The sequence below is a fragment of the Erithacus rubecula genome, assembly GCF_903797595.1.
Source record: "Erithacus rubecula genome assembly, chromosome: 8".
Taxonomy (NCBI): domain Eukaryota; kingdom Metazoa; phylum Chordata; class Aves; order Passeriformes; family Muscicapidae; genus Erithacus; species Erithacus rubecula.
In genome coordinates this window covers 889,599-917,221 of record NC_136659.1, presented here as the reverse complement: position 1 = coordinate 917,221, position 27,623 = coordinate 889,599, and the positions used below count along the sequence as shown (strand labels likewise).

At 49.1% G+C, this 27,623-nt stretch overlaps 1 protein-coding gene and 1 long non-coding RNA gene across 5 annotated transcripts in view; both read left to right on the top strand.

Annotated features, from left to right (window-relative positions):
• Window positions 1-18,735: 18,735 nt before the first annotated feature.
• Window positions 18,736-21,198, top strand: LOC306804180. The gene is made up of 3 exons (XR_013774827.1): window positions 18,736-19,047; window positions 19,411-19,586; window positions 20,815-21,198. It is a non-coding gene; the product is annotated as an uncharacterized lncRNA (long non-coding RNA).
• A 625-nt stretch (window positions 21,199-21,823) lies between these two features.
• Window positions 21,824-27,623, top strand: part of HDAC4 (histone deacetylase 4) — a gene marked incomplete at its 5' end in the record, with an annotated part of 163,624 nt that continues 157,824 nt past the window's right edge. For 2 of the 4 annotated variants that reach the window (XM_079311313.1, XM_079311311.1), the window contains one exon: window positions 21,824-21,965. Of the gene's footprint in view, window positions 21,966-22,411; window positions 22,504-27,623 lie in introns of those variants that run through there. The other 2 variants (XM_079311314.1, XM_079311312.1) reach the window with 1 other exon arrangement.

Sequence of the window (27,623 nt, the reverse complement as noted above, 5' to 3'; positions counted from 1 at the left end):
AGCAGCTTGCTGGAGAGCAGAAAGGGCAATCCAGGGATGCTTCCAGCGAGCTCCAAATGTGAGAGAGAGCCAGGAGACAGCTGCTCACAGAGGCAGGGGAAGCAATAATAGCGAGAAATAACATTTAATTACTCCTCGTTCCCACCAGTTGGGGAGAGGAGAGCTGTGATGCCTCTGACGCTGGAAAGGCACCGTGCTCTGGCTGTGGCTGTGTATCCTTACCCAGGTGCAGAACCAGTCTGAGGAATGAGGGCTGGAGCATGCCTGGAACTGCAGGATGGTCACTGCCCTCCCTCCAGTGGGGGAAATGAAGACAGGAAAGTGTTGGTCGAAGCGTGATGGATGTGAACAACTCCCTGAGTGAGAGGAGGAAAGCCCCGACCTGTTGGTGCCGCCCTGGAGAGCAAGGGGCCGGCGCTCAGCACAGGAACAGCCTTTGGAAAGCTCCTCCTTGCCTTGTCCTTGCCTGGCTCTTGCTCCAGCTAATTGGCACCGTGGCACTGGTGGGGAGCAGGAGGCACATCTGCCCGCCCAGGGCAGGAGCGCCGCTCCGCGCTGCCAGGAGCAGGCACTTGGGGGAGGAATTAATTTACAAAATTTTTTGAATGAAAAACAATTCCAATAGCTCGAGTGCCCTCTCCCTCCCACGTCAGCTGTTTACAAACTGTCGGGTGGAATCTGTCCCACATATCTCTTGAACCTACCCAGTAACGGCAGGGAAACAGAATTGAAATTCATCATGAAAAACTAATTTTGAAGGGGGGAAGAAAAAAGAGAAATAATTCTGCCCACGGAGTTCAAACAACTTGTCTTGCTTCAGCTTATACCAATTTCCATGTGCTTAGACAAATGTCACCAGCGGCAGACTTAATTGACTTCATTTTGATCTTTATCCTCATTAAAGAGGAACGCTGTTGTTCCTGGCTGTCTCTGCACCCGCCCCGTGAAGGTGCTTTGTGTGAGGCAGGGATTAACTCGGTTTGTTAAAGACCTGTGGAGTCTGAGGGCATCCAAATGTCACCGTGGGGATGGGGATGGGGAATCTCCTTCCCAGGGCAGCACACTTGGGGTTGTGGAATGGTTTGGGTTGGAAGGGACCTCACGGCTCATTCATCCCCTGCCATGGGCAGGGATATCTTCCACTCCCCAGGGTGCTCCAAGCCCCATCCAGCTGCTGTGGAACACTCATTTTCTTAGGCTTGCCTGGAATTTCTGTTCTCTCATTCCTGCTCTTAAATGGAGGGAAGCTAATTGAAGGGAAAGGGCTGCAATTAACATGGTTTCTTGTAATTGTTTTTTTTCCTTGAAGACATCTCTGGCTTATTAGGGTTGTGTAAGTGTCTCTTGCATGATGTCCCTCGAAGCTTTCCATACTCAGAGGTAACTGTGCCCTCTGGTATTTGGAGATCTGCTGTAGCCAAGCCACATGGTGAAGCACGGGGAAAAAATTGACTTCCCCAGCCCTCCATGAAAGGAGGACAAAGGAAAAGCAAACCACTATCCCTGCACAAAACATAAGTGGGCCAAATTGATGGAGAACTATTTTTATAGGATCTGAGGGCTTTGACTTGGGGTCCCTGCCTGCACATGATGAGCACAAATCCTTCTGAGCATGGCAGGGGGTACTTGTAACATTCAATTTTAGGAGCTGGACAACACTGAAGAGTCTTTGATGGGTTTTGAATGCATTTGAGGTGGAGCCCATGAAGGTCTTGAGGTAGGGACAGGTCAAGGCCACCCCGGATGCAGAACAAGTCTTCCCTGAGAGCAGATCCTCGGTGACAAAGCTGCTCCCTGAGGTGCAGCCCAGCAGTCCAGGTCAGCTCCTGGGTCACTGACCAAGCTCCAAAGGCCCCTTCCAGCTCAAGCTGTTCCTGCATCATGGGGAAAACAGCAAACTCTGAGTGTCTGCCCTGCATCCCACAATCAGTGCTCCATACTGAGCTTCTCCCTCTCCTTCTGCCCCACTGTGAAACTTCTGCCAGGCACTGCCCTAACACACCTGCCAGCAGGACTCTGCTTAAGGAGAAGGCTTTAGTCACTGCTGAGGGGGGGAAAGGTGCAGGAGGCACAGAGCTGAGAGAGGAATGTGCAGCACAGGCAGGAGCTGCATTCGGGAGGCTCTGGGATGGCTCTTCTCTGCTCCCTGCCTTGTGGCTGCTCCTAGGCAGCAGTGCCCATAGCAACTGGGGCTGTGGGCATCCCTGCCAGGCCAGGGACCTGGACTGAGCTGCTGCCTGCTGCTGCTTCCCCACAAAAGCTGTCTGAGCAGCGCTCATGCCTGGCATGTCACCGGGAGGAGGTGAGGGAACTTTCCTCTGTCGGGATGCTGAATGAGAGCCACACCTCTCCCTCCCGCCTGTGAATGCAGCAGATTTACAAACCTTCCACTTTTTCTATTAGCAGCTTCTCCCCATGTAACCACGTTCCTGTGGGCCGGGGTTGAATGAAGAGAAGCTCCTGTTTTAATTTTTGCTGTCAGGAGTAACGGGTAAGTGTAGGAGGAGGAATATTAATCATCCCCAGCAGGCATTCTTCAAACTTAGAAACAGCATAAGGAAGGAGCTCAAATGGTTTAAACATTGTGGGGACCATTTGCATGGGAGTCTCATGCTTGGAAACGTGCAGGGTACTCTTTTCATTCTTTGCTTTCACCCTGATTTAGTTTAAAGGGGAACTTCTTGCTCTCCCACCTGCTTCCTGCAGCAAGTGCCTGGGCCTGATGTGCCTGCAGAGACCAGGAAGAGTGAAGGGGGTCATCAGTGCTGCTGTTAAAATCTCTGTGGCATCAATTAGCTGCTGCTGCTCCAAATTAATTTGCTATGCTGGTTGCAAAAGAAAAGGAGAGGTAGTATTTTGGGTTTTGCTGTTCCAAATTTTTTTCACTGGTGTTGTAGGAGGTGTAGCACTGCCATAGGAAAATTGAGCTTTTTGCTTCTTTGGAGTTATTTGAGGCACTACTGGAGGTTCAGAAGTGACCTCAGTTGTGCATCATCTGTTTTTATAGGTCTACCAAGTGAAGACCCCTTCTAGGGCTTTGGGAGGCCCTCAAGCCTTATCCCCTGCCCCACAGGTGTGCGGGCTTGCTCACATCTTACCTGTGACTGAGGAACTGGTCCTCATCGGGAGAACTGCAACATCCTTATGTGACTCTTTCCCTTCCCTTTTTGCTTTTCTCTGCCCTATTTTGGTTTTTTTTGGTGGCTTTGTTGTTGGTTGTTTTTTGTTTTTTTTTAATACAAAAAGCCCTCGGGGAAGGGCACAGGGTGAGTTTTTGCTTTCCTGGAGGCTGCCTGTGTTTCTCTCAGAGCTGGAGCCTTTGCACCTCCAGCTGAAGGGTAAGAGCTGCCTGAGCAGCCCCACTGCTCTGCCCTGGCAGCCACTAAGGACAAACCCCATAAGGCAAGGTGAGGGGCTCTACCCTGGGGCAGGACAGGAGGCTTTGTGCCCCAGTCCAGCTTCTGTGCTGTGGCTTTGTTCATCCCTCACAGGAGCCTCTCCAGGGCTGGCGTGAGGCTGCAGGAACATCCCCTCACCGCTGTGCAAAATCACTCCTCTCTCGCACTCAAATTGGTTAAGAGCCTCTGACTGGGAACCAAATTTCCTCTCCATCTCCTCAAGCACACAGGGAAGATTGCCTGGCAGCCTTCAGTGTGCCTCAAACATGGGTAAAGAAACCAGGGATGGATGAGTTGCTCATCACAGGGCTGAGATCCTGCGATGAATTTTCCTCAGCCAGTGCTGAGCCAGTTTGTCTCACTGGGCTCCCTGAAGGGCAGACCTCTGGATGCTGAGCTTTCCCAGCAAGTGGGTTCCTGCTTTTTGTCATCCAAAAAGATGTGGTTTTGGGGCAAATCTGCCCTCTCCCAGCCTAACCAGCTTCCCTGCAGCACTCCCAGCCCCTTCTGGTAAGGCATCCCGAGCACGGTGCCTGCGGGAGTCTGCAACATCCCTCGCTTGCAGAGGTTTGGGGCCTGGTTCCACATCTGCAAAATGAGTTTATTCTTCTGCAGCAGCTCACGTTCTCTTCCAGCCACATGGGGTTTGTTTGGGTAGAGAGCACATCCACCAGGGATGCTGAAGTCTGCAGAGTGAAGGGAAGAAAACGCCCTTGTGTGACTGTGGTCAGGCATGGCCTGGCATTGAGAGCTGAAAGAATTGTGGCACCTAGAGCTGGCAAAACTCCCAAATCCTGTTGTCTTGCCCCAAACTGCTCTGCAGGGGGTGGTGGGCCCCCCTGCCCCACGTTTGGTCCCCCCCTGACAGCACCATTGAGTGCAGCAGCACGAGGAGCAGCAAGCTGTAATTTGCCAATCGGGCCGTGTCCCTCAATGAAAGCTTCCTACGTGTCTCTTGGAAGATTATCCTATCAAATCCCCTCCTGCTCTGAAAGGTACGCATTTGAAGCATGACTAACGCCGAGAGATGCTATTATTCCATTTTCTCCCACAGCTTGTGAGTAATGTCTCATTATGGATGGGGATGCATTCAGAAAAACATCATCTGCCTGCCAGAGCGTGGGCTGCACGGCACGGGCGCCTGCTGGCACGGGAGCCAGCGCCCAGTGGCACGTGGATGGCTACGGGAGGGCTGGCACACCCTGAGAGCCCAGATCCAGCCTGGGCCAGAGTCTGCTTTGGAGCCTGTTCCAGCAGGGAATGCAAGCCACAAGCCCAGGCTGTGGCCATGCTGGAGCCATCCACATCAAAGCCAGCAGAGTCTTTCTGTGGAGGGGTTTATGACCTCCACCAGGTCTGTGCTTCCCTGATGAGCTTTTTTTGAATATCCTCACATATTGGGGAAGTTCATCCTAATGGGATGAACAGGCTCCTGGCAGCGTTTCTGACTTCCCAGCTGGGGGTGTGGCTCTGTCCAGGCTGTGCTGTTCCTCCTGAGTCCACTCAGGTGTAGGAGTTTCTTGTCAAGGGATGGTCACTGTTATCCTGCTCTAAAGGAATCCTGTCTGTATTGGAGCCATATCCTCTCCCCCATCCCATGGGAAGCGTCTGCTGTCCTCCCCACATTCCTGCTCCTGCAGAGCAAACTGCCGGCATTTTTGGGATCTCATCCCAAGGTCAATGGTTGGTTCCACTGGTGTGTGTTCCTGTGTGGCATGCACGTGGAATGTGGAGCCACTGACCTCCCCCCAGGACTGCTGCAACCCAATCCCCTTTTCCTGTGCTCTGCTCAGCATTTCCTCAGCATCCTCACCATCAACCATCCATCCGTAATAATTCTCTTTTTTAGGAAGAAATCCTGCCCTGTGGGGGTGTGAGGCCCTGGCACAGGTTGCTCCATCCCTGGCAGTGTCCAGGGCCAGGTTAGATGGGGATTGGAGCACGCTGGGGTAGTGGAAGGTGTCCCTGTCCATGGCAGGGGGTGGAACAGGATGAGCTTTCAGATCCCTCCCAATCCAAACCGTTCTGAGATTTATCTGCCTTGTGCCAAAGAAAATGAGATTCAATTATTTATTGACGTGTTTTTTCCCAGGCGTTGTTTTTTCCCTTCACCTCCTGCTGTGGAGGTTTTGGGGCGGGGTTTGTTTTTTTGTGGTTTTTTTCTCCCCTTCCTTTTTGGTTTGTATCACCAGATTATTTATTTCCCCTGCTGTTTTTCTCCGTGCCCCCTGAGGTGTTATTAAGCTGGAAGGCTGGGATTTGACTGAGGCACGCTTGCACCTCCTACACTCGTGCAGCCTGTGACGCATGCCCATCAATGGAGAGGGGATGAATAAACCCAGCTCTGCCATCCCCAGCAAGAAGGGGGTGGAGGAAGCAGGGAAAGCTGCTCTGGGCGTTCAGTTTTCAGAGTTGTTTTCTCTACAGCCACCAAAGCATCCCCATGCCCTCACAGGTTCTCTGGCTCGTGGGGCTGCTGCAGGTGTGGCTTTGGTGTCCCTCATGCCACCAGGCTCAGACTGCAAGCCATGCTGGGCTGGTCCAGGTGGCTTGTGGCTTTCCTCCACTTCTAGCAGATGCTGGAAGGATAGAAAAGAGGCTTCCAGCAGGCTTCTGGTGATTCCAGTTTAAGATACTGAACTCAAGAACTCATCTTTTGGGCTGTAGTGGTACTCAACAGCATATCCCAGATTGGAGAATTCCTCCTTCCCTCAGTGGCATGCCACTCATGGGGCCCTTGAGGGTGGAAGTGTGAGATCCTGCCCATAAAATATGGATGTGCTTAGGCTGAACAGGGTTCAGGTGATGGCAGGGAATGCTGAACTCCAGCATTTGTGCATCTCCTGCCTGGCTGAAAGCAGCTCCCAAAAACAAGACAGGGGACAGGGACCCACCTGGGACCCTCCATGCCTTGAAGGGGCTGAGCTGGAATCAGATGCTGGGCTCCAGAGGCTTCCCACAGCCCTGAGTGGATCAGGCCCCCCTCCTGCTCCTTGGAGTGCCCTCCAGCCCCAGGAATTCCTCTTTTCTGAGGGGAAAGTAGCTGAATCACTGAACAATTAACCACTGCCACTTGGTGGGTTTTTTTCTTCTTCTTTTCTTTTCTTTTTCTTTTCCTTTTGGTTTTAAATTCTTTTTCTGCCCTGCTCCTGCCTTCCTGCATATGTGTGACCTCAAGCTGTTCTCTGTGGTATTGGGAGTTGATGTCCTACAGAGTTATGGGTCTGGTGACCCAAGAGATCTCCAGTGGCAGGATTTCTACCCCAAAGCAAATTTTTTAAAAGGGATTGTTGCATCTTCAGGATTAACTTTGAGTGTTTCTGTCTCAGTGCTAACCCCCTTCCCACCATGAGCCTGGTAAAGACTAGTGCCCCTGAAGCCCACTCCAGGCTACTCTTACCATGTTGGCTGCTTTCCAGTGTATAATACTGGCAGCAGCATCCCTTCTCACCCCATTCCCTTTGGAAAATCTTGCTTTTCCATCCTTCTGCTTGCAGCCAGTCCTCTGTCTACTTCGTGATCACCTCCTTTTGCAGCAAGAGCTTCTGTGGGAATTCTGTGGTGCTGGGGAGCTGAGCTCTCTCTGCTACTCTCCTTTTCTGGTCCTTTAGCCCACAGAATTTATAGGTGTGGAAAAAAGGAGCAGAAGCTTCACAGGGCACTCTTTGTAGGAGCACGGAATCGTTAAGGTTGGAAAAGGCTCCTGGGACTGAGTCCAACCATTAAGCCAACACTGTGTGGTTTTGCAGCTAGGACTGGTGTGCTCCTGGAGAGAAGGGCATCCTGAAGATCCATCTGGGACAGGGATGTCTCCAGGGACCTGTGGAGACAACCTCTGCTCAATCACCTTGTGAGGAGCTCTTCAGGTGAGAGGTAATTCTGTTGGGGCAGGGGAAGCCCTCTTGTGCTTATAGGGAAAGGTTTTGTGGGCTCAGTTTGGCTCCAAGGAACCCAAGGAGGTTTCCCTGGATGCCCACCTGCTTTCTCCCTGCTTTTTTCTTCTCCTGGCTGCCTGCTGGGCAAAGAGAAGGGAATGGTCCCAGTGTGATCTGGGAGTCCACAAAGACCCCATTTCTAGCATCTAGTTACAAAAAAACCACCATTACCTGCTGGAAGATTCCGAGGCTTCCAGTGATCTGATTGACTGAGCTTATTTTAAACCATTACAGATGGTTTAACCCCACGTGGTGTCCTAAATACACCTTGAAATGTCAGCATCACCAATTGCAGCTTCCATCTCCAGGATGGTTTCATGGCAGCCTCCTGGATATGTTATTTTTCCAAGTGGTTTCAGGTAATAACAGGGTAGGAAGTGTTCTGCTGTCAGTGAAACATCAACACAGGCAGCTCTCAGCAGGTAGCTGGCAATAAAAGAATCAATTGCTGGTGGTTTTAACAATCTATGGATTCACTGCTGAACTGCTAAAACCAAAATGCTAATGTGAAATCTGATTTCCTCCCCCCTATATTTTCAGACAGCAGAGTATCTTGCTGTAGTTTTAATTAATCTTTTGGGGAAGGGAGTTTTCAGCAGTAAATAAAAGCTTAGCTCTCTTTAACCTTAAGAGGGAAGTCCAGGTACATTGGGGTCCATACAGGTTGTGTGTATTTTCTGCTGTTGGGATGAAAATTTTTTATTTGCGGTCACAAGTTTTTGTGGCCAGAAGCTCTGGTAAAAAACACTCAGGGCTGGTGGCTACAGGTTGAACAGCTCTGCTGAGAGGGCAGCACAGGCTACCACGTGAATCCCCTGATTTACACCTCTGCTCTTCCCAACCTCTGTGGCCAAGGTTCCCATGCTGGCTGCCTGAGGAGGAGGATCAGCAGCCCCCAGCCCCCTCCTGAAATTCACTTACCAGGGACAGGCTGTTTCTCAGCTGGGACCACTGAAGGAGCCTGGTTTGCTACTGAAAGCAGGGAGCTGTCAAGGAATAACTGATCACAGGAGAATCCCTCTTAAAATAACAAAAATCTGGAAATAAATTAACTGGGAGGGAAGCGCTGCTCTGCAGCTTTCAGCTTCTAAAGAGGTTTCTCTGCCTCGGAGCTCCTGTAACAACTGTGATTGCTGCAGCTCTGAGGGGATAATAATCTGAGGGGATTATTTTCCAACCTGGCCTTGGGCACTCCCAGGGATGCAGGGGCAGCCACAGCTGTGCCAGGGCTGCCCACCCTCCCAGGGAACAATTCCTTCCCAATATTCCATCCATCCCTGCCCTCTGGCAGTGGAAACCATTCCCTGTGTCCTGTCCCTCCATGCCTTGTCCCCAACCCCTCTCCAGCTCTCCTGGACCCCCTTTAGGCTCTGGAAGGGGCTCTGAGCTCTCCCTGGCACCTTCTTCTCTCCAGGTGAACACCCCCAGCTCTCTCAGCCTGCCAAGTTAAAGTCTTTCAGCTCCTTGGTTTGGTCTCAATCCCATACAAGGGATTGATTTGACTCCTTATCCCCAGATTCTCAAGCCTTTCTCCCTTCCAGTGTGATTTCCTCAATTCCCACAGTCTGACAGGCAGTCAGCTGCAGCCACCCTGTGAGGGAATCCTGACTTGAATTCAATTTGTTTTGCTATCTTGTTGAGGATAAAAAGGAGTGGTTCTCTCAAGGGTGGACAGCCTCATTTTTAATTTCTTGGCTCTTGTGGTTTGTACAGCAGCATCTCATCCTGTGGGCAGGGATCACAGGGCTCCCTGAGAACAGCAATCATCCCCTCAGAGGAAAAGGGGCTGCTTTTGGTGTTGGTGTGATGTGGTATCACTTTCCCATCACAATGAAATACAGTCCTGGGATTCCTAGCAGAGCCTCTTGGTTGGCAATAACTCAGCTGAGTGCAAACAAATCTGCATAACCCCCCAACACGAGTCAGCTCTTTAAACAGAGCCCAAGGCACAGCAGTACATCACCAAAATATACTGCAGGCATTAGAGCAGCTCCTCACAGGGCTGAAATCATCTTCGGGGGTATTTGGCTCTCTTCAGTTCTCCAGGGAAGTGTTCCCCTAGCTGAGATAATTCCAGCTCTCTGGCCACTGCAGACAAATGGAGAAATTGGGTTGCATGGTAAAGCATGGAAAGAAAATAATCCAAACATTGTACTCTAAGGGGGGGAGAATCATCTGATCTCACTGCAGGGAGCTGTGATGCTCCAAAAAGGTTTTTTAGGCAAGGAGCTAACCTCTGATCCCATGGCACCTCAGAGCCCCCAGTGACAAAGACTGGAAACGTTTTGGGAGGCCCAGGAAGATCAGAACAGCTGATCCAGGTGTCAGCTCCCTTGCAGAACCAGCAGGGTTTGGTGAGGTGAAACCTCCCCTTACAGGGATGGTGCTGGTTTTCCAGGGCTGTGTCCCTGTTATTCCCTCCCTTTTTAAATGCAAAATTTGGGAAGGAAGACCGAGCTTAGTGTGACTCCTTGTAAGTCCAATAATTTCATTTTTAATTTCCTCTACAAGGCAAAAATTACTTTGTTAATGAGAAATAATTGATTCCAGTGACTCTATTGTTTGTTTTATCTGTCTAAACTCTTTCCTAGAGCATGTTAACACACAAAGCTCTGTCCCTGATTGTACTCCAGTTATAGGGGGAGAAAAAAAATCCCCTTTCTCCAAAGACTCCTTTTCCCTACCCCAGCAGCATGACTTGGAAGTCACATCCATGTTAAAGCTTCTTGCCATCAGGGTGTTTTTGGGAGCTGTTCTGGAAGCCCTGGCTGCATTAGGGACACATGCTGGACATTCTCTCTCAGCCTCTGTCAGAGTTTCCCTTTCTGCCCCAGTTAGGGCTGGATCCAGAGTTAATGTAGGAAAATAGGAGCCCCCAGGCTCTGCTCCCTGACACTGCCTGGAAGGGATGCTTGAGGAAGGAGGATGTTTAATGGAATAAAAACAGGTGTTATGCTGGCTCCCAGCATGCTGCAGCATCACAGTTTTTCTTTTAACCAGGCTTTCCCCCTCTATTTCTGTTTTCTAGATGCTTTTGTTCAGTTTGCCTTCCATTGTTCTCACTGCCTTTGGAGAGTGCTCACTTTTCTGGCTTCCACAAGTATATATGGAAGCAAGGTGAAAATTTTGCATGGGAAAAGGGCCTTATTTGGGTTTTTAATCTGCATAATTTCAGCAGTATGCAGTGGAAGTGCTGTGATACTGGGAGAAGGAGCCAGCACCACACACCTCCTGATTCCCAAGGGCCTGGAGTAGCAGGACAAGGAGAAGAGCTTCCCACTGCCAGAGGGCAGAGATGGATGGGATATTGGGCAGGAATTGTTCCCTGGGAGGGTGGGCAGGCCCTGGCACAGGGTGCCCAGAGCAGCTGTGGCTGCCCCTGGATCCCTGTGAGTGTCCCAGACCAGGTTGGACACTGGGGCTGGGAGCGGCCTGGGACAGTGGAAGGTGTCCCTGCCCATGGCTGAGTGGCACTGGATGATTTTAGGGTCCATTCTGGCCCAAACTATTCCATAATTCTATGAATTCCTTGAGCTGTCCATTCCTTTGCTCACTGTTTGGGAGTGAACTGAGGGCTCCTTTGGATTCTCTCTGCTAAGTGGCAATGACAAAGAGAGGCTCTGGTGAGCTCAGCCTGGTTTTCTGTTACTGCACCTGGGGCTCTATTTTATTGCCATGTCCCACAGTCCTTCAAAGTTTTTTTCTAATTCTCACAAATTTCTGCTACTTTAAGCCATTATTTTTTTCTTTATCTTTTGCAAATTGCTCCAAATACCTCTTTTCCAGATCCTTTAGGCTCTGAAAACAACACATGCCACAGCCCAAATTGCTTGGGGATTCCACTGGGATTGTCTCTGCTGTGAATAATAATAATTTTATTCCTCTCCCTTCCTGTTTCCTACCAGTTTGGAATTCACTTGAGATCCTTTCTTATAATCCCAGGGGAGATTAATTTCCAAGGGGCCCCTGGTGATGGAGCTTTTGAGGAACCAGAGTACATGGTACCAAGTAAATTGCCCCTATTCTGCATGCATTGATGGCCACAAAGGATTCCCCAGGAGCCACGATTCCAGCTATCAAAAGAATGGTTTCCTTCCATCCCAGTTTTCTAATTATCTGTAATGTTGTTACACAGCCTCCACTGCTTTGCTCAGTGTTAAACTCAGTTATAAGTAGTTCAGTTAATTCCTCTTTGGATTTTTAAAATTTGGCTTTACTGTTTGCTTTTTTTTTTTATTATTTTGTTTTTTAAACTGGCCTCTTTCTTCACTCTGAGGTTGACAGCTCCAGAGCTGATGTCTCCTTTTTCCTGGGCCATTCTTCATTTGCCCTGGTGATGGAAAAGGTGACAGCTGAAATTGTGAAACTGTGCTTTCTGCAATACTGAGGGAGAATATTTGACTGTAAATTCTTAAGGTTTATGAGAATCACACAAAATAAGTGCTGGAGACACCTTTTGGCCTTCCAGTTTTTGGTGTGAGGTGATGAGGGTGAACACCAGTTGCCCCTGTCCCTCTCTGTGTGTCTGATGTGCCAATAATGTTTGATTTTTAGGGCTCCCATTGCAGAACAGCTGATGCCTCTGTAACCAAAGCTGGGATCCTGCTCCTCTCCCACCAGGAATGGGTTTTCAGAGTTTGCTCTGGCCTGTCTCTGCAAACTCAAATAAAATGGCCCTGTTTAGAGGTGGTTTTTTTCCCAAGGCAGTGTAGGAATGCTGTTAAGGTTGCTGAGCTATCTCAGCTTGAGGAGCTGAGTTCTCCTTCAGTCTGCCATCGGCAGCCCGCCAGGCATTTTTCTTATAAATATTTTCAGCATTTCCTTGAAGCCACATATTTTGGGGTGGTTTCCACCCTCTCTCCTCATTCCCATTGTGTCCCCCCACCCCCTCCCCTTTTTTTTCCCCCCCACATGGAGGACATCTTATGGTTTCAGGAGAGATCCCATCGAGGGCTAGAGCCCAGCATGGAATTCCTGCAATCCTGAACCACTCTCTGAATGTTCCCAGGGCTGGATTCAATTGACAAGAGGCTCTGCAGCCAACCCCCTTGGATTGCACATGTGTTTATTTAAATGTCAGTGGCCCACACAAGCTGAATACCTATTAGCTGCAGCATGCCTCAAATCCAAAGCAGAGCTCCAGTTCATATTTATTGTTCGAAGTACAGATCCCTTTATTGTTGTCATTTCAGTCCCCTCGTATTTATGGAATTATTCAGGCAGCTCTGAGAAGTTAACTAGCACTTTGCAGTGTTTCTTTACTGCCAGGGTATAATATCTGTCTGTAATAAATATATAGGTAAGGGATTTCAGAAACAAAACAAAACAGCAACAACATATTGCATGTGAAAACTTTACTAAGCAAATAAAACATTCCCTGCCAGAGAGGCAGAAAAAACACTAGCAAGCTGGTACTATCTGAAGTCAGTTAATGAGCAGGAGATGGGTAATTCCACTCTATTCTTTTAACTCTGTTGTTTTCTGTCACTCTCCAGGTTTTCTCTGCAAAACACCCCGGCAGGATGGAAATAAATTGCTAAGCGTTGTAACAAGAGGTGTTTTAAGGGCTGGTGGGAACTGGGGGTTCTACCCATACTTGACAGGAGGGAGCAGCCAGGTGGGAGTCAGGTTACTAGAGACAGACTGCATATAAGGTGATGTTTTTTCATGAGAAGGGTTGCAAAGGGTTGGCAAAGGCTGCTCAGGGCTGTGGTGGAGCTGCCACTCCTGGAAGCATTTAGCAGCTGTGTGGATTAGTTCAGTGGAGAACGTGGTGGTGCTGCTGGTTTGACAGCTGGACTCAGTGATCCCCAATGGCTTTTACAACCTAAATGGTTCTTTTGTGGCCTCAAGGCAGCCAGGATGGGTGTAAAGGCTGCTCTTCTGGTGTTGGGACTTCCTGAGCATGAGTAACGCTGAAAATGCCAGTAGCTGGTGTGAGGAAAGCAGCCCAGCAGTGACGGGGAGGGCTTGTTTCTGCCAGGGAAGCTCATGGGAACAAAGGGAGCAGCTGTGGATAATGGGTGTGTTTTGGGCATGGTCACCTCTCCATGACACCAGGAGCTGCAGCATCCTCATTTCCCTAGGCTTGGTTTATCTCTTCTGAAGGAGGAATGTAGACAGAAAACATCCTTTGCACTTGATAGCCTAAAAACCTGCCCCACTTCAGTTCTAACAGTTGGCTCGGTGAAGAAGGAAAAAACCCCAAAAGATACTTTCTGCTAAGCAAAGCTGTCTCAAGTCAGTTTTTAATTTCACTGGCAGCACTCACCTGTGATCTTTCTTCATTTGGAATGAAGAGGATGCTTATATTTGATTTGAGAGAATAACAATTTAATTAAGGAGGAAGGAAAAAAAACAACCAAACAAAAAAAACCCAACTTTCTGTTTGGCTGAGGTAGTTCTGCTGACATGAACGTGAGTTACTCCAAGCAGGATTTTGGGCTCAAGTCCAGAAGAGCAAAAATACTTCTTTAAACCCAACTGTAAGGCTTCTGTTCTGTAAGAGAAGCTGTCCTGCTGACTCGTAAAACTCATGGGAGATGGGATGCCTGGGGAACAGGGATTATTTCCCAAACCAGAACTTCACCTGGCATCCTCACCACCAGCCTCAGCACACAGAGCCCATGACCCCAGGAACAGCCCCACAGTTTTGGGATTAAGCCTTGAGGGCTGCTGCTGAGAAGGGCTGGCGAGGCAGCAGAGCAAATCCAATACCTAGGGCTGTTGGCTTTGCATCTTGGATGAGTGAGGGATTCCCAGCTTGGAAAGCCAATTTCCAGGGGTAAGCTGCCTTGCAGACATGTAAGGAAGTGGTGGGATCACAGTCCCAGGAAGTGTTAAAAACAATGTGCAGGTGTGGCACTTGTGGGTTAGTGGTGGGCTCGGCCATGCTGGGTTTAGGGCTGGACTCGGTGATCCTGGAGCTCTTCTCCAACCTGCATGATTCCATCACTCCAGGAGTTGCAGGTCTGTATCCTGCCAAAGGTGTGGCCTCACACTCTGTACAGTTGCATGCCAAAGACTGAGGATGCCTTTGAAGAGGTTTCCAGACCTGACTTCAGCTTCTGTTCGAGGAGAAACCGCAGGAGAAGTTTTTGGGGTGTGACTTCAGAGACGGATTTGTAGATAGTCAGTACTTGAGGCACCCCAAACTAATGGATGCTCTGGGAATTCAGCTTGGAAACATGCAAGAGATCTTCAGAGATCTTCTTTCAGGATGGCACAAGAGTCCACCTTCCAAAATCCTTAGTCTTGAGGCAAGACCCCTATGGCCAAGCACAGGAGATCACTTCAGAATCTTGTCACATCCAAACTATATTCTGTACCTGTGTCAGACACAGCTCCTTCCTCTGGTCTGATAATTGCAATTCCATGAGTTCTCCAACCTCAGGAATTCTTCTTTTGTCATGTTAAGGCTATCCAGCTCCATTTTATTTTTGTCTGGCTGTAGAGCACCAGCCTCAAAGCCAAAACTCAATGGTAAATCTGTGACAGTCTCTATCAGGAAAAATGATAATGATGGCACCCAGGAGTTTTATCAGCCACAGCTGTTGCAATGTTTCCTGGAGAAACTGTTCTTTGAAATATATGACCAAAATAAAGAGCTGAGCATCTGCAGTACTGTGGATAATTTAGTAAGTAATCTCCCCTGAAAGAGCTGTCTGGCTTTACCAACAGCAAGGTGATAAAAAGTGTTTTTTCCTGTGGAGACAGGCCAGGAGTGTTCACCCTGGAGAGAAGGAAGAAGGCTCTGGAGAGAGCTTACAGCCCATTTTCACTTAAATAGGGTCCAGGAGAGAAGAGAGGGACTTGGGACAAGGATGTGCCAGGACAAGGGGGAATGGCTTCCCACTGAAGTAGGATAGATTTTGATTAAACATGAGGAAGGAATTGTTCCCTGGGAGGGTGGGCAGGCCCTGGCACTGGGTGCCCCAGAGCAGCTGTGGCTGCCCCTGCATCCCTGGAAGTGTCCAAGGCTGGGCTGGACACTGGGGCTGGGAGCAGCCTGGGACAGTGGAAGGTGTCCCTGCAATGGCAGAAGTGGCATGGGATGGGCTTTAAGGTTCCTTCCAACCCAAACCATTCTGGGATTCTGTGATTCCCTTGACCAGAGAAATGGGGGGAAAAAGCCTCAACACCTTCTGTCTCCTCCCCAGTTACACACAAGCACATCCCAGTTCTGGACCACCACATGTCTGCTTCTTGGTTGCTGTGTATGAGCAGAACATGTCCTGCCCCTTGTTCTGGTACAAGACCAAGGCTCTGCTGGTAATTCAGCTTTTAATGTTCAACAGACCACCTGATAAGCAGCTCCTGATAAGGATGAATAGAGGTCCACGTGCCTCATCTCCTCACAGTGTGTGCATCCTAAGCCAATCCTGCTGTCACACTGCACACACATCCCATTGCAGCATCACCTCTGGAAGAGCCTATGGAAACCCTTCTTTTCCCAAAAGGAGGGATACTCAGCCCTCACTCTGAAGTGTGGCTGTTATCGATCCATGTAGAACTCCCCACATTCCAGCTCTGGTCCCTATGGCCCTGCAGCTTTTTTTAAAACAACTCTTCCATTTGAGTTTTCATCCTGTCGTATTCAGTCCTGTCCTTGGATCTAGTTCAGGACACCACAGGGGTTCTGTGATCTGCTCCTTTGCAGAATGGGAAGTCTGCCTTTTCTCCTTTCTTTTTTCCTTGTGGAACAAAGCTAGAGGGACCTCTTGGTCTTTTACAGGCCTGATCTTGCCTAGCAATCCTGTAAGGGGGAAGCAGTTCTTTCAGCCTGTGTTTTACAGTCACACAGACATTTCTAGGGCTGCAGGCATTTTTTCCTCTGACCTCTCATCCTCATACATTCTGAACTTTATTTTTATCATTAATGGGCCGGCACTCACTTCTTGCATTTCTATCAAACAATGTATCTGCAAGTGAGGGCTGGATTCCAGAGTCCCACCCAGCTGTTTAGCAGGGTCTGAGTATAACCCTTCAGACTTTTCAGACATTCCTCTCATGATTTCGATGCCACTGTTGCTATTCCGGACACTTCTGCTGGCACATCTCGCTCTGCTCTGGTGCTTTTTAAGAACTCAGTGAAGGTGCTCGTATGGAACACGAATTTTTAAGATATCACATGTAAGGAGGTTGCGTTAGGAAAAAAATCTCCTTGCTCCTTGATAAGTAGATAGAGAAAATCTGAGATATTTTAATGCTTTCTAGTGGATTCCAATCCAAAACTGGCTGCGGTTTTGGTTTTGCCATAGGAAAGGGAAAACGGGTCGACTGAGGTTTTGCCATGTGCAAAGCACAGGTGCCTTTTAACAGAGGTTGGTATTCAGGAAATGAGTTTAAACAACCCTTAGAGCAGCAAAACAGAGGAGGGAAAAAATGGGAATTTGAAAGGTTCATGCAATTTTGCCCTCACACATCATCTATCAGCGCTACTTTAGTCTCACCTGCTCAAAACCGTGAGATCATCTTGGTACCTTATTATGAAGGCAGCAATTAAGTGGCTTCTGGGCTGCCAAGCTCTAAAAATGCTCACTCCCCATGCTGGCCACCGTGCAGGATCCCATCCTGCCACATCCTGAATGTGTTTGCACGGGCTCCCAGAGAGCCCTGGGTTCCCTTCCGGGGGCTGCCATTGTCAGCTTGGCTTTTTATTCCAGATTTGTCCCTGAGTAGATTGGATCCTCGACAGGAAAGACTCCAAGCAGGAGCTCTGCCAGCTGCTCCTCGTCTGCAAAATCTAAAAAGTTGCTGCTTCTGAAGCCAGGCATTTTTATTTGCATGAGAAAGCTGTAAGATAGTCTGTGATCTGATTAAAAAAAAAAAAAAAAAAAAAAAAAAAAAAGAAAAGGATAAAAATAAGTCTAATTGTGTTCTTGTTCTGCCTCAATTTAGCTGCTGGCCGTTCTCTTTTGTGCTCCCCACATTTCTGGAGAGCTGGTTGACACTTATTTAGGTTGGCACAAACTAAATATAACCAAGTGTGTGTGAAACAGCACGGACTGGGTCACAGCTTCCAGAGCAGCAGAAAGAAGCATTTTGCCTTAAAATACAAAAATCCAGCTCTTTCTGAGATAGCTCAATGAAACACACACAACCTGAACAAAAAGTGAGTGCTCCATTCAGCTCCTGAATGCTGCTGAAATTTTTATTTTATTTTTTTTTTTGCCAGCTTTTACAGTCCACAGCCTTCTCATTCAATCCTGAATAATAGCTTTGAATTGAGCTGTAAAAGCTTCCGAAGTTTGAAGTCTTTTGACAAGTTAATTTAGCTGTATGGTAAAAAGTTTTTCCCCCAGATAGAATAAAGCCATCATCTCATGAATGTAGTAGTCAGCCAAGGGAAAGAAAACACCATTAGGATTAGAAATGATGGGCTTTCTGGAGATAGTTTGTGGTTTAGTGTAATCTACTATCAATATTTCAGTAGAAAAATATCCTACTCATCATTCAGCTGAAAGTTAGAATCTTCATGTAAAACCAACACCCAGGGGCCAGGCTGTAAATTTTTTTATTTCCTTTCTTCTTATTTTTAATTTTTTTTTATTTTTTTATTTTTGTTTATTTGTTTGTTTGTTTGTTTGTTTTTTATTGGTCATATCTTCCTTATATTTATTTAGATTTTGTTTTTCACCCTGAACAATGCCTTGTTTTTTTTTTTTGGCCTGATTGAAAGAATAGAAAAATGGATCAATTATTTCCTCGAAGCTTCCCACTATAGAGAGACACACCCCACATTCTTCACCCAACAGCTGCCATGGATGAAAAGAAATATAATAAATTGATACCCATTTCCCTTATTTTTAATATTAAGAATCAGAAAATGAGAGCTGAGCATACTAAGCATATCCAAGAGTTATTCTAGCCTCAACCTCACGAGGATTCCATGTTCATTTTAGACTTACTTCTGCTCATTATCTAAATTTAAGCCTCAGTGTGCTACTAAAATTGACTGAATAAAAAAAAAAAAACAGTTGAGGATGAAAAGAGATTTCTTTCATACTCTTAATACTTCAGTTTAATTTGGAGGTATGATGGCACTGTAAGAACTTTTGGGCAGTGATTTGTAATGGACACAGAATAATTTTTCGCTCTGCAGTAGGAATGATGATCCTTGTGGATCTCTTCTTTCCAAGTCAGGATATTCCATAATGTAGCTGAGAGTATAGCTGCTAAATAAATAGGAAGGTTATAGAAATCCAGAAAAATATTGAAAACAAACTTCAGCAAGCAGTTTTATTTTAAAAGTGTATTGTATTCAGTCATTGTAAAATGACTGCTGTAACAATTCTATCAGCAAAAATAAAGTGTAAATAAGGAGAAGAAAGCAAACTTTACATTGTAACCTCAATTTTGAACGTCACTTGCTTGTTTTTTTTTTCCCCCAGGTAGGGGACAGGGACTTGATTTTGCCTAAAGTAATAACTTGCTTCTGAGAGTCTGGCTCTTGCTGCTTCAGGATTTCAGCCTTCAGGCCTGGAGTGCTGCAGATTTGATGAAGTGTTGGGTGTGTAGACAAGCTGGGAAGCAGCTCCTGCAGCCAGATACAGGCGTGGGGGGTTCAGAAGTGGAGGAGAACCACCTTGTTCTGGCTCAGGGCAAGCAATGAGGCAAGGAGAGAATGAGGAGATCCAGCTGAAGCAAAAATCACCAGGATTAAAATAAAAAACCCAACCCAATAACAACAGAACAAAATTCCACAATACAAGGTATGCGGGAGGAGAACATAGGAGAGGCAGTGTAAATTTACCATTCCCTGTCCCATCAGAGCTGTGCTCTAAGTGGAAAATAAGGAGTAAATCGGTGTGCTGTGGGAAAGATGGAGAACAGGATTGGAGGATGCAGCAGGGAAGGGTGATGGGTGGGGCAGGAAAACCAAGCGAGGTCAGTGATGGAGGCTGAATGATCAGGGGGAAGAAGAGGGAGTCGTCACCAGGCTGGAAATTGTGTCTAGGCTTGGCTTTTCTCCAGGGACCCGAGTGGCACTGCTACTTGGAGTAGATCTTTGGTGTTTAAGCTCCAGAGGAGGATTCTGCTGCCTCTTTTCCTAACTCTTTCCACCTCTTTTTTAGGCTGTGGAGTGGCATGATTGGAGTGGAAAGCTGAAGCACCTCTTTTACTTTCACCATCTCCCTGTGACTAGCGAGGGAAATTAGCTGGAGTGTTGTGATGGCTGTTTCCTGCTTGAGCACAGAAAAAATGGAATCATTCCTGACAAACAAGGAGTTCAGCTAAAGATGAGGTGGAGGTAGGCGGAAAGTTCTGTAATTGCTTTTTATTTAAATCTTTATGAATTAGCTCTGCCAGGGTGTTGGGTTTTATTTTAGATTTTTATTTTTTGCTTCAACTGGCTTCCGAGTAAGTTTTTCAGCTGCAAATACAGTAAAAACAGACTATATACAGCTATAGCCAATATGTTGGATTTAACATATAGCAGGAAGCCTTTCCCTTGCGAGTCTCTGAGATCTGATTTCCATGAGCAACGACAAAGGTTTAATTTTCTGCCATTATGCACAGGTTAGCCTAGACTGGGTATTAATAGAGACACGTACTCACACCCACAGCCACAGATATCAATCAAAACCTGAAGGCAGAACTCATACTCCATGGCAACTTCCAGGGCACAGCTCTCTCCTCTTGTTTCCTGTTTCCAAACTGCTCCAGCAGCACAGTGAGGGAAGGCAGCTGGGCTGGTTATAACCCATGTTTAAAGGATTTGGGACCAAATCCCCCCCTGGCAGGAGTAGAAATGGGGAGCACAGGGGAGGGCAGACAGTCACCTGGCTGCCACAGCCGTGCCCTGCAGCAACTGCCAGCAGCAGATGTCCTGCAGTGGCAAATATTGCCCTGCCTTGGCAGCCTTCTGGCCCTGAAGTCCTTCCACCCTTCCACAGGTCCCTCGACACTCAAAATAATTTGGGGGGTTATTTACACACACATTCACCCAACCATCTGTGTGCATGAGCTGGCCACGAATAAAGAGGGCATGACTGCTCTGTGAAACTTCAGCAGCCAAAGAACAGCAGGTAAAGCCAGGAGCCCAAATAAATACTCAGGTATTTCCAAAGAAGCTGCAAATGAAACAAGAAGGGCTCTGGCTTTAGCCAGAAGCCATGCTCTTAGTGCTGGTACTCTCAGGTGTGTATTCCAGGGAAATGTGACCATTTCCAGGGAGCCTCTTGACAACATGGGAAAAGACAAACCAACTCTAAGAGTTGGATCAACATGCCAAGGATCTTTGTAAGGGTGGCCCTTTCAAATGAATACAGAGGTGGTAAATATCTCCAAAAAGGTAGAAGAGAAAAGGAACAGTGTTTGTATGCTACCACGTATATGCAGAATTTGAGAGAGGGACAAAGTTCCAGTTTTCTCAAAATTCCAGTGTTAGCAATTCCCATCAGGTCCCAGAATTTATGTAAATCCAGATGGCTGAATGACATGAGTTCATTTTCTTTTTTTTTTTCTTCTGCTTCAAGGGAAATCTGGAAGTTTTAAAAACAATTTAGCAAGAGCCAATTAATCAAACCCACCAGAACTGTGCTGGGATGGCTGCCTGCAAATAAGGAATGTCATGTTTCAGCTTGCCTTAGGCAAGGATGGGAAGAAACTCCTTGGAAGCTGAGCAGGAAATCTCCTTTTCACTCTCCCAGGCTGCTCCAAGCCCCAGTGTCCAACCTTGCCTTGGACACTGCCAGGGATCCAGGGGCAGCCACAGCTTCTCTGGGAAGCAGAAATAATGGAATAATACATGCCGGTGGGATGTTCCCAATGGATTGTGTCCTACAGGACCAGCTTCCTTGCACCCAATACTGCAATGTTTTACTTCTCATCATCTGGAATGTTTGGGAGCAGGACTCGGGGAGTTTGAATCAATGTGAATAGTATGAGTGTGCCAGTTTAACAGGGTAATTTTAAATACACCTTAAATATCAATTAAACGTTGAATGGTCACTGTGAAAACAGGGATAGAGGGAAGCACGCCGGACAACCCCTTTTAGAATAAAAATATTTAGAACATTTTAAAGTATGTTTAGTTCTTTATTTCCTCTCGGTAATTCAGGCGAATATGTTGAAATATACCCTGCCCTTCCTGCCGACTCGCTCCAGCTGTTTGCTGTTACAGGAGATACCTGACGGACAACACAGAACGGCCCACGAGGGAGTGGGACCGCGGCTGCGGAAAAGCGGCAGGTAACAAATCTCCCAGTTCCACGTTTTATCGCAACACCGTCTGTACGGTATGGATCGCAGCTGCTGCGGCCGCAGGGAAGGGGAGTCGGGAACCCGGTCCTGCGATCGCAATCGCGATCCCGATCGGGCCCCGAGCCCGGAGCCAACATGGCGGCCGCCTCCCCGCCCCCCCGGTCGCCATGGCGACGGGCCGCGCGCCACGGGGCGTGGTCGGGGCACGAGGGGCGGGGCCCGATTGTCCCCTTCCCCCGCGCGGCTATAAATAACCCGCGCGCGCTGATTGGCCGCGGGGAAAAAATGGTTGTACCACGTGACATCTCTAGCTGAAAAAATTTCCAAGATGGCGGAACCCCTCACGGGCTGAGTCCGTCGGTGGCGCGCTCCGCGCCGGGGGGGGCCATTGCCGCGCAGCGTCCCCGCCTCGCCCGCCGCCCAGGTCAGTACGCGGCCCTTCCGCGCTGCTGAGCCTCGCCGCCCCCGCCGCCGCGCCTGGACTGCCCGCGGCGCGGGCCCTTTAAGGCCGCTCGCCTGCCCGCCCGGCGGGCTCGCGGCGCGGCGGGGCCGCTCCCGGGGGCCGCTGCTCGCCGCTGCGCCGCGGCCGTGGGAGGGGGCGGTGACGGGCAGCTGGCGCGGCCAATCGGAGACGCCCGCGCGGCGGTGGCGGGCGGATTTGAGCATCGCGGCGCCCCGGGTCGCGCGCTGATTGGGTGGCGCGCCGGGCGGGGCGGGGCCGCCGCGCGCTAGCGACCCGGGCCGGGCGCGGCGGGCGGGGTGGGCGGGGCTCGGGGGGCGTGACGGGCAGCGCCACCGCCCAATCGGCGCGCGGGGCCCGGGTTTTTGTGAATGGGGCGGGCGGGGCCGCCGCTGCCTCCAGCCCCGCCTCCTGCCCGGGCGGCCGCGGCTCCGCCTCGTCCCCCCCCTGGCGGCGGCGGCGCTCGGTCCGTGCGGGGCTCGGCGGGGCGATGCGGGCGGCGGTGAGTTCCCGGCGGGGCGAGCGAGCGGCGGGCCGCGGGCTGCGCCGTGCGGGGGCCCGGCCCCGCGGCTCGGCGGGGCGGGCGCGGCCCTGCGGCGGGGGCGACGCCCGCGGCGGGGCCCTGCGGCGCCGGGCGGGCCGCGGCCCGGGGTCGGTTCTTCCATCCTCTCCACACGCGCGTCCTTCCCTTGTCCTTATCCCGGGAATAACGCGGTACTTGGGGAAAGTTTGTGTCCTCTCGTCCCGCTCTCCACGGCTGCCGGGCTCGGCCGAGGGCCCCGCGGCACCCACCTCCTGCTGGAGAAAAAGCCCCAAAATGGCTTTTTTTGTGCCCGGCAGGAGTGGACGGGGGGCGCTGCCCTCGGCAGCGCGGCGCTCCCGGGGAGCCCGACGGTGGCAGTGACAGGTCCGAGGCCCCGGACTGCACCCTCGCCGCCAGAACTCCGTTTTTGGGGGCTCGAGCGGGGGACAAACCACGTGTGCCGCTGCGAACCCTCGGCTTGTGCGGGGCGCAATGAAGCCGCAGAAGCCGCGGTTCGGGGCTGGCGGCGGAGCGCGGGGAGAGGGAGGTGTTGCCCGGAAGCCGCGTGTGGGTTTTGCTGCAGGGATTTATCGGGGGAAGATGCTGCGCGGTCCCCTCGCTCCCCCAAAATGTTGCCCGCTGCCCCAGAGATGCTCTCCGCGGTGTTTGTGACAACCCGGCGGAGCAGATGGATTTACATAACAATAATTTGACGCTGTCAGTGCTCGGCGCTGGGCAGCAGCTGGAGGGGAAGGGAACCTGCCCTTCGCTCAAAGCACTTGCGTAATTGTGTTGTGCGCCCACTCCGCGGCAGGGGAAGGTGCAGGTTTTGGTGGGATTCTGCCTGTCGATCGGCTGTTTTGGCAGGTTTGCATAAATCAGGCTCGTCGCCACTAACGCCCGTACGAGCGGATTTCGCGTTCCAGCCTTGCCTCATATTCCGGGCTGGATCACAGCTCTGGAAACGCTCCCGAGGAGTGGGGATGTGTGTTGGGAAGGTGTGGGTGGATTCAGGGTGTGAAAATGCCTTGTAAAACCCTGAGATGGGGCGTGCGGCGAGGCACTGGCTCTCTCCCGCTTTCCTGCCCGCTTCTCTCACACCAGGCAGCTCGGTCCGTGCTCCTTTCCTGCAACCCCTTGTCCTCACAGCGCTGCTCTGAGGCCGGGAGATGGTGCAAGCATTATTTTGGCCCCGGGAGCCACAGCGAGTGAATAATTCCCTGGCTAAGGCGTTTTGATTTACTGGTATTATGCCCTGCCACTAAATGGGACTCGTGCTGCGTTTATTCCCTGTCCTCAAAGTGCTTCGCTCATTGCCAAATCTACCTGGAGTTAATTATCTGAATTGTGCTTTTTTTTTTGGGTTGTTGTTGTTGTAACGGCAACATTTTTAAAAGCTAAGGAGCTCTGAAGTTTATATAATAATCTGGTTCTTGGCAGAGTTTCTTGGTGGGGTTTTTGTTTTGTTTTTGGTTTTTTTTTTTTTGTGTGTGTGTAATGCGGTCAGTCGCGGCGCTGAGTTTTAATCGTTTCTGATGTTTCCAGCACCACTGTTGGGAGTTCTCAGCCTAAAAAGCTGCTGCCGCCACTCTGCAGCCTCGCTGGAAGAGTTGAGGGCATTGAATTAAAGAAAGCTCAGCTGCTTGTATACAAATATACAGCAATTACAAGGCAACAAAGTTATTGCAGAACCCTGCTGTCGCCATGGCAACATGCTCACTCAATTACATTTGGAAATGTAAAATGCCACCCAGTTAGAAAGAGTAAGTTTTAGCGGCTGCAGATTTTCTGGGTAAAGTGAATTGTGGAAGATGCAGCTTTCCAGGATTCTCTGTTTTTTCCCTCTGTCCTTGGATGGCATGTTTGAGCATGTGCATCTGATGGATTCCTGGTGTTGATATTAAGCTGTGCCCTTGGTGGCCTAATCTTAGGGAAAAAGCATCTTTAAATCTTCACAATTTTAACTTTGCCACCCTGTTTTTTTATTTGTTTGTTTGGCTTTGGGACTTACCTTTAGAAAGGAGACAGATTAGAGAAAGCATTTTGAAAACCAGCTCAGAACACCAGAAGAATTTGTCATTTGCTCAACAGGATGGAAGTGTGGAAGAAAGGCACACGTATGGCATGAAAATCTTGTGTTACCTTGGGAGGAGATGCCCACTGGGTAGCCTGTGTCTGTGTGCTGCCATCTCCTAAAATCTCCTAAACTGACTATCCTAAAATAGAGGAGAACTGCCAGGTGTGAATTACCAGGTTCTTGAGAAGCCCAGGGAGTGTCCGGGGTAGGAGATAACAAGTGGAGGAGAACCAAGTCCTGGGTGTGGGATGCGAGTGAGCTCCGTAGTGGAAATTAGTTTTGCTTTCTTGCTTGCCTTTTCATGATGAATTACTGGGAAAATAAAGAAAGGTCAGGCTGGAGAGGGCTTGGAGCAACCTGGGATATGGGAAGGTGTCCCTGCCCATGGCAGAAGGGTGGAACTGGATGGGCTTTAAGGTCCCTTTTCACTCAAACCCTTCCAAGAGCATATGAAAACAGTAAGAGTAGCTTCTTGCATAATCCTTGTGCTGGGAAAGATGCAACTCTCTGCTGTGCTTATGTTTCACAGGGAACATCCCAGAAAATGCAGGAAAGATAAAAAACAGCAGTGCAGTAACAGCAGGAGAAGGTAAATACAAGAAAAGGTAAATACAACAATGAGGATTTTTTTGTAAACTAGTAGCATTGTGTTTACAGACACCCAGAAATCGATGAACTCCTGAAGAAGTTACCTCCTAGCAGGAGCTGATAGGAGTTATTTAGGTAGGTGCAGATGGCAGTGGGTTGTCCTCAAGAAATATTTTTTGTCCAAATCTTTAAAGGCTTGAACTCCAGACTGCCTTTTGAGCTCTTGGAGCGTCTGGAGTGGGAAGGTTTGCAAGTGCCATGGGCCTGTGTTAGCTGAAGGATGGTTTTGGGTGGAGGCTTTGTCCAACTTGTCAGGTTGTTCTGCTTTCAGCACCAGCCAGTGACGTGCCAGCCTTGTGGTTTGCCCACTTCTGGAGAGCAGTACCTTGAGCAGAGTGACTGCAGCCCCCATGGTCAGTGCCTGTTCTCCTGGCTGTGCAATCATGGGATGGTTTGGGTTGGGAGGGATCTTAAAGCCCATCCAGTGCCACCCCCTGTCACAGGCAGGGACACTTTCCACTGTCCCAGGTTGCTCCAAGCCCCAGTGTCCAGCCTGGCCTTGGACACTTCCAGGGATCCAGGGGCAGCCACAGCTTCTGTGGACACCCTATGCCAGGGCCTGCCCACCCTCACTGTCAGTCATTTGCGGATTCCTTCCTCCCATGGGCAGCGGTGGAAGCAGAGCAGTTGCCTGTTCATAGTCTGCTGAAAAGCTGGAGTTGAGTCTTCAAGCTTAGATCCCCTGTGGGACCGCAGAGGTGAGGAGCAGGACTTGTTCAAAACAAAGGTTAAAATTGCCTGTGGGTTTAGCTCAGTTTGCCCTCTTTACCTCTCTTTCAAATGTTTTGTGCTTTCTGGGGAATAGACCTTTTAAAACTAGCTTAAGGTGTATCTTTGGTTCAGAAACTTGCTGCAGTGCCCGAAACTTGTCCTCGAGGTTCATTTGCAGGTTCAAATCAAGGGGAAGCTGCAGACTTTCTATACCTAAAGTGCCCAGACACATTGCAAATGAAGTGTTGAGACTAAAATTTGCCCATCAACATGTAAGATGGGATAAATCAAATATTTCAGGAGAGTTTTCCTTCATCTTCCAGTGTTCCCCTCACAGTGATATGCCAGGCTGTGCCTTTGTAAGATCTCTGCAACCAGCTGTCCCCACGTGCTGTCGAGGTTACCCTGGTCTCTGGGGGTTACCTGGTGCTCCCTTCAGAGTTTGAGAACTTGAGTGCTCACTGCCCAGCTGTGCCAGCTTAATCCTGGGGTTAACGTGCTTCTTTGGTGTCCTCCTCTAGCTAAAGAAGTGTTTGTATGCTCCTTGGCATTTTGTATTTATATTTATATATAAAAAATAGGAACCCCAGCTCTTGGGACTCTATTTCACTCATCTTGTACCCGTGGCTGAGTATACACGGAGGAGTTTATTTGCTCAGTGGGATCTGTTGCTGACCTGTTCCAAATGGCAGAGCTTGTCCCAAACCACAAGGAAATATTAATTGAACATGTTATTGGGCCACTGGTAATGATATTTGTTAAATATTTGCCAAGTATTCTTCTTGCTGGCTTCTTATGTCATGTCACATTCTACTTCATTGCTCTGCCAGTTCACCTTTAGCTTGTTTCCAGTTATCCCATCACTTTTCCATCACCTTTTTCATCCTGCTACCAAGTCTATGTGGGTTTAGATTTTATCAGAGTCCTGCTGGAACCCCTTAAGTTTGTGCTTTTGTAAGCATGTGTTTCACTGAGCGGAGAAGCCAACAGCAGGGATGTGTCTTGTCATTGAATTCACAGTTGCTTTTCAGTTTTGAGCCTCCTTCCTTCATGGATAGCTTCTCCCTTCCATTTACCTTTGGTTCCAGCTTCCCCACATCCAAGCACACCAGTGCTCCAGAGCAATGCAAGGAGACAGAGCAGTGAAAGGTTCCCCTCACTTGCTGAGCTTGGGGGAAAAAAACCCATAGAAATATGTGTGTTTTCCTCAAATAGCTGAAGCTGACAAATACTAAAGCTGTCTGCTTTAATAATTAGAAATGTGGCAATATTGAAAACCAGTAAAAGGGATAAATAGTCTTTTAAGATATTAAAGTAAAAGCTGTGTGTGGTGGGGGAGGAAATGGCTGTTAGCATTTTGGTTTGATTTAGGTTGCCTCAAATATATATATATATAGCCTATATTGAATCCTTGTATGAGGGAACTCCTCAGAGCCCTCCTGTAATTAATGCCACTTGCATTTTGATTGTGTTGTGCACAAGCCCAAAGTGGACCAGGTTTACTTTCTCCTGCAGTGGACCGTGTTGATAAGGCAATATATAACAGATGATTCATGAAGTGCTGCTTGTCATTGCCAGGGCTGCTTGAACAGCGAGCAGATTTTGGGCAATGTTCTTCACCGGAAAGATTTGGGCAGTTTAAACTGAGAGGAGGAGGAGGAGA